The sequence below is a fragment of the Montipora capricornis genome, chromosome 1 (genome assembly GCF_036669925.1).
Source record: "Montipora capricornis isolate CH-2021 chromosome 1, ASM3666992v2, whole genome shotgun sequence".
NCBI lineage: Eukaryota > Metazoa > Cnidaria > Anthozoa > Scleractinia > Acroporidae > Montipora > Montipora capricornis.
Genome location: NC_090883.1, coordinates 45,372,738 through 45,377,737, shown reverse-complemented (window position 1 = coordinate 45,377,737; position 5,000 = coordinate 45,372,738). Strand labels below are relative to the sequence as shown.

Here is a 5,000-nt window from a genome sequence, read left to right as displayed (position 1 = left end):
TCCGTTCCAGGGTGCGCTGGGCGGAGGAGGGTGAGATGTCTTCGAAGTATTTCCTGCGTCTTGAGAAGAAGCGTGGCACCTCGGACTGGATTACCGCCATGCGGCGCTCTGATGGTTCCCTTGCCACGGATATTTCGTCCATCTGTTCTTCGTGGGTAGATTTCTACTCATCTCTGTTTTCTGCTGGTAGTATTGATCTCTCTGTGCAGGATGATCTCTTGAACAGTCTGTCCTCTCGTCTTCCCCCAGCGGCCTGCGACTCTTGTGAGGGTCCTTTGACTGTGGGTGAGGTTTTTCAGGCTTTGGATGGTATGGCTGATGTCAAGTCACCGGGATCAGATGGGCTCCCGAAGGAGTTTTATCGTACTTTCTGGGGAATCCTAGGCGCTGATCTTGTGGATGTGCTCAATGATTCTTTTGCGTCTGGGTCTCTTCCGTTTTCTCTCCGAGGTGCCCTCATTTGTCTTATCTTCAAGAAGGGTGACCGTTTAGATCATAAAAACTGGCGCCCGATTAGTCTATTAAATGTTGACTACAAGCTGTGTGCCAGGGCTCTGGCAGGGCGTCTTTTAAAAGTGCTTCATCTGGTGATTGGCCCCGATCAAACCTGTGGCGTCCGTGGACGCTACATTGGTGAGAATGTGGCTTTCCTAAGAGATCTGGTGGAATTTACTTCCGAGACTAAGACACCTGCCGCCAAGCTGTCTTTGGACCAAGAGAAAGCCTTTGACAGGGTGGACTAGGCTTTCCTTTTCCGCACTCTTTCCCGTTTTGGCTTTGGTCCGACGTTTATTTCGTGGGTTCGTCTTTTGTACACGGATGTCAGAAGCACGGTTCTCCTAAATGGTTATTCGTCAGATTTCTTTCGACCTTCCCGCGGCGTCCGTCAGGGCTGCCGCTCTCCCCTCTTCTCTACGTCATCTCTATCGAAGTGCTGGCTGTTAACCTTCGGGCCCACCCAGACATTGTCGGGCTGCGGCCGCCCGGTCTATCGACTAGTTTGCCTGTTCTTTCCTTATATGCTGATGACACTTCCGTTGTGGCTGCTTCGGACTCCGCTATCCTTGCCGTCTTTGATACCTATGGAAAGTTTGAAAAGGGAACGGGTTCCAAGCTTAATCTTGGTAAGTGCGAGGGCCTTTGGCTTGGTCCTTGGCGTTTTCGTAGTGGTTCTACTTCCGTTGACATCGCTTGGACCTCTTCAAAAATTAAAGTCCTTGGTGTTTACATTGGGCACGGCGACCTGGCCGAAGCTAACTGGCGGCCCCGGATTGACCCGGTGTCGCGTTGTCTTGATGCGTGGCGCTCCAGGGCCCTTTCCCTTTCCGGAAAGGCCCTCATCGTAAATGCCCTGGCACTCTCACGTGTTTGGTATGTGGCCTCCTTGGTCCATATGCCTCCGTGGGTGCGTACAGAGCTCAACCGTCTTGTCTTCAAGTTTCTGTGGTCTGGCAAGCCTGACCTAGTTTGTCGCAATGTAATGTTTCATCCCAAGGAGGCTGGTGGTTTTTCGGTGGTCTCCATTGACCTCAAGGTCTCCTCACTGTTGGTTCAATGGGTCCGTCGCCTTGTTGTTTGTCCAAATGGTTGGGTTTTTCTGTTGAAGTACTGGCTTCTTGACCGGCTTGGAGTTTCTCCTCTCGCCTTTCTTTCGAGCCCTTCATCTTTTCCGTCTGCCTCTTTCCCTCCCTTCTATTCTGCCCTATTTCGTTCATGGTCGGCCATTGGTGGCTCCATGTCCCCTTCTGGTTTGGTTTTCGGTGGGTCTGTTGGTGGCCCTTTTCCTGTCCACTCGATGTCCTGCAAGTTTGTTTACTCTCTCTTCCTCAAGCTTAACCCTGCCGTGCCCAACTGCGTTTCCAAGTTTTTCCCTTCTTTTGGTGCATTGTACTGGCCTGCCACCTGGAGTTCATTGTTTTTCCTCCCCCTAGATCGCAAGGTGTCCGATCTTAACTGGAAGATTGCCCACGGGGTCCTATATACTGCCCAGCGCATTTCTTCTTGGTGTCCCACTATCCCTTTATCCTGTTTTTGTGGGTTTCAGCTGGAAAGTCTCGAACACCTATTCTTCTTGTGTCCTCTTGTTCAGAGTGGGTATGCTTAGGTCCAGACTCAACTCTCCCGGGCTTCCCCTCTGGCTCCGTCTATTTCTCTTCGCCATGCCCTCTTTGGTTTTTCGTCGGATGAGATGCGTTGCGTTCCCAGGGTATTTTGCTACCTGTTGAACGTTTGTAAATATCTGGTCTGGTCACAGCGCAATGATCACCGCTTTCGCTCAGAGCCCCCCAGTGCAGTTCACCTTATCTCTGGTATAAAGGCCCGCCTACGTTTTTATCTGCCTTTGTATTTTAAACGTTTTAACTCTAGCCGTCGCCGCAAATACTTCCTCCGCCAGTGGGGTGGTAACGGCGTATTTGGACACATTAGTGGTTCCTCCTTCGTTTGCTCTTTCTAGTTCATTCGCTCTTGTAAATATTGCTTACACTTATTATTTTCATCTCCACGTCTGTTTTTAATACTTTTTGTTGTTTTGCCTTTTATTAGCATGTTTCGCGTTTTAGACTTTTTATCTCTGTAGGAGAGGCGGGGTTCGACTCCCCGACGAATTTGGTGAGCCGGCCCCGTTTAGGGGGTGCTCCCTCTCCTGGGCGATCCCCATTTCTGTTGTTTCCATTTTCTGTTGTCAAGACTTCCGGGCATTGCACCTCGCTCGGGGGATCGCCTAAATACAAAAAAAAAAAATACTCAAATAGAGAAGCTAGGGTAGTCAAGGGGTTAGTCACGTATGGTTTAGGGGCCGATTAATCTCTCCCTCGCAGGATCGAAAGTAGCACGGGGCCCCGAAAAGTTTTTTTTTTTTTTTTCGCTTGTGCACAAATGTCAAAAAAACGCATCCGTTCTTTACGTACACACGTGGGATAGGTAAATGCCCTTACCACAAGGTGAAATGTGTGTACAAATGTCCCAAATACGCATGCGTTCTGTACGTACACTCGTGTGATAGGTAAATGCGCTTACCACATGGAGAAATGTGTGTACAAATGTCACAAATACGCATGAGTTCTGTACTTACACTCGTGTGATAGGTAAATGCGCTTACCACATGGCGAAATGCAAGAAAAGAATTCCAAACAATAGACCATCCCTTATTTTATATATTGTAACAGAGGAGCTGCGAGTAGTCAAGGGGGTGTAAGTCAGACGAGGCATCTCTTGAATACAACCCCTTCAGTGTTTTTCTCTGGATTAGGACTCGGACCGGCTTCTGGACTTCGCGTATTGGATATGAATCGGAATTACGTTGAGCCTTGGAGTTTTTGTTTTTTTTCTGTGGATTGACCTGGACCGGTTTCTGGCTTTGTGGTTTTTCCGTGAGGCAGGGTTCGACTCCCTGGCGACTTTGGCGAGCCGGTCCCGTTTGGGGGTTGCTCCCTCACGTGAGGCGTGTTATGTCATTTTCCTGCGTTGTATGGTCCTTGGGCATTGCACTCCGCCCTTCGGACTGCCTCAAATACAAAAAAAAAAAGGCGAGTAGTCAAGGGGTTAGTCTGTTAGCTGCTCGTCAATCTGTGGTTGGTTTTGTCCATCGAGCGCAGTTTTTCATTTATCCTAGTTTTAAAGGACATTGTCCTTTAGTTTTTGTCGTTTTTAAGCTAAGCACGGTGGGCACAAGTCCACTCAAAATCGCTCTCGGCGTGCGTGACTGGTCGCCATATTAGACCGGGCTATTTTTTGGGAGACCTGGGTACGAATTAAAAGGGTATTTTTAGACCTTCCCAGAAGTCCCCATGTGTGTGGTAGCTCAGATCGGAGAAGCCATCTTCATAGATCAATTTCTGCTGTTTGTTGTGGTACCAAACACCGGTAAGTAGTTTTGTTTTTTTTGGACATCCTTGCCATACTCTAAGGCTGCCTTTTCACATCTTAACTTCCAATTGTTACAGCTGTATTCTTTGCCTTCATTCATTTTCTTTTTTTGTCATTAGAATTTCATAGTTTTGCTTTTGTAGCTTTCAACGAACGTCAATGTTTCGTCTTATGTTTTTTGTTTTTCTAAAAACAACTTAGCGCGGCTATTTTCCTTCATAAGTCTTACTGTAATTTCCAGTTGACAGTACAATGTTATTATTGTAGTATAACTGAATCGCACGTTTGCATGATGCACTCACGTCCTGGTTTTTTTTTTTCTTACCACATTTGGGTCGTGAAAAATAGAAGATGATGCATTTGAGAACAACAATTTCTTAGCAGAAACGCTCAAACAATCCCTACAAGGACTTGGAAAGGACCAGGTAAATGGCGAATATTTTGTCAATGCAAGTGTGGAAATGTTGGTTCCGCTTTACAACTTGATTCGAAACCACGCTCGAACAATCTCTTCAAAAACTTGGAAAGGACCAGGTAAATGGCGAATATTTTGTCAATGCAAGTGTGGAAATGTTAGTTCCGCTTTACAACTTGATTCAAAACCACGCTCGAACAATCTCTTCAAAGACTTGGAAAGGACCTTAGATATTGAGAGCAGTGCCCATTTTGGTGTCTTTCTATGTCCACTGAGAACCATGGCAGAATGTGGCCCAAGGAAGAGGAAGTACAGGAGGTTTCAAGTGGGTGCCTTTATGGCCGTGCATAAGCAGAAAAGGGAAGAAGCAGTCAGGCAGTCTGATAAAACTGTTGCAGGAAAGGTGAAAGAGGTTGGAGCAAAGAAGCAAAAGTTGAAACGTCTGGAAACAAAGGTAATATATGACTGTGTAATAGGCATGCTAAGAGCACTTCATAACTCCGAGTATCATTGAAACAGCTTCTTTTTTAGAACTGTCAAGGACTGCGATGAGAACATAGAACTCCCAGTATTTTAAGTTCCGCTCTTAATATCCCCTCAATGTTTTTTTTAAACTTTGTCTTAGAGTGGAATGAACTCAACCTGGACCTCCCAACATTTTTTCAGAACAAAATATCTGCCGTTGTCAAACTCAGAGTAGAAGTTGCCTCTTATTTTG

General features: G+C 46.7%; 1 protein-coding gene across 7 annotated transcripts in view; it reads left to right on the top strand.

Annotated features, from left to right (window-relative positions):
* Positions 1-3,809: 3,809 nt before the first annotated feature.
* Positions 3,810-5,000, top strand: part of LOC138046180 (uncharacterized) — a 4,576-nt gene continuing 3,385 nt past the window's right edge. For 5 of the 7 annotated variants that reach the window (XR_011131714.1, XM_068892891.1, XM_068892862.1 and 2 more), the window contains exon 1: positions 4,681-5,000. This exon is cut by the window's right edge. The gene's annotated coding sequence lies outside the window, so the exon portion shown is untranslated. Of the gene's footprint in view, positions 3,865-4,215 lie in introns of those variants that run through there. The other 2 variants (XR_011131716.1, XM_068892884.1) reach the window with 2 other exon arrangements.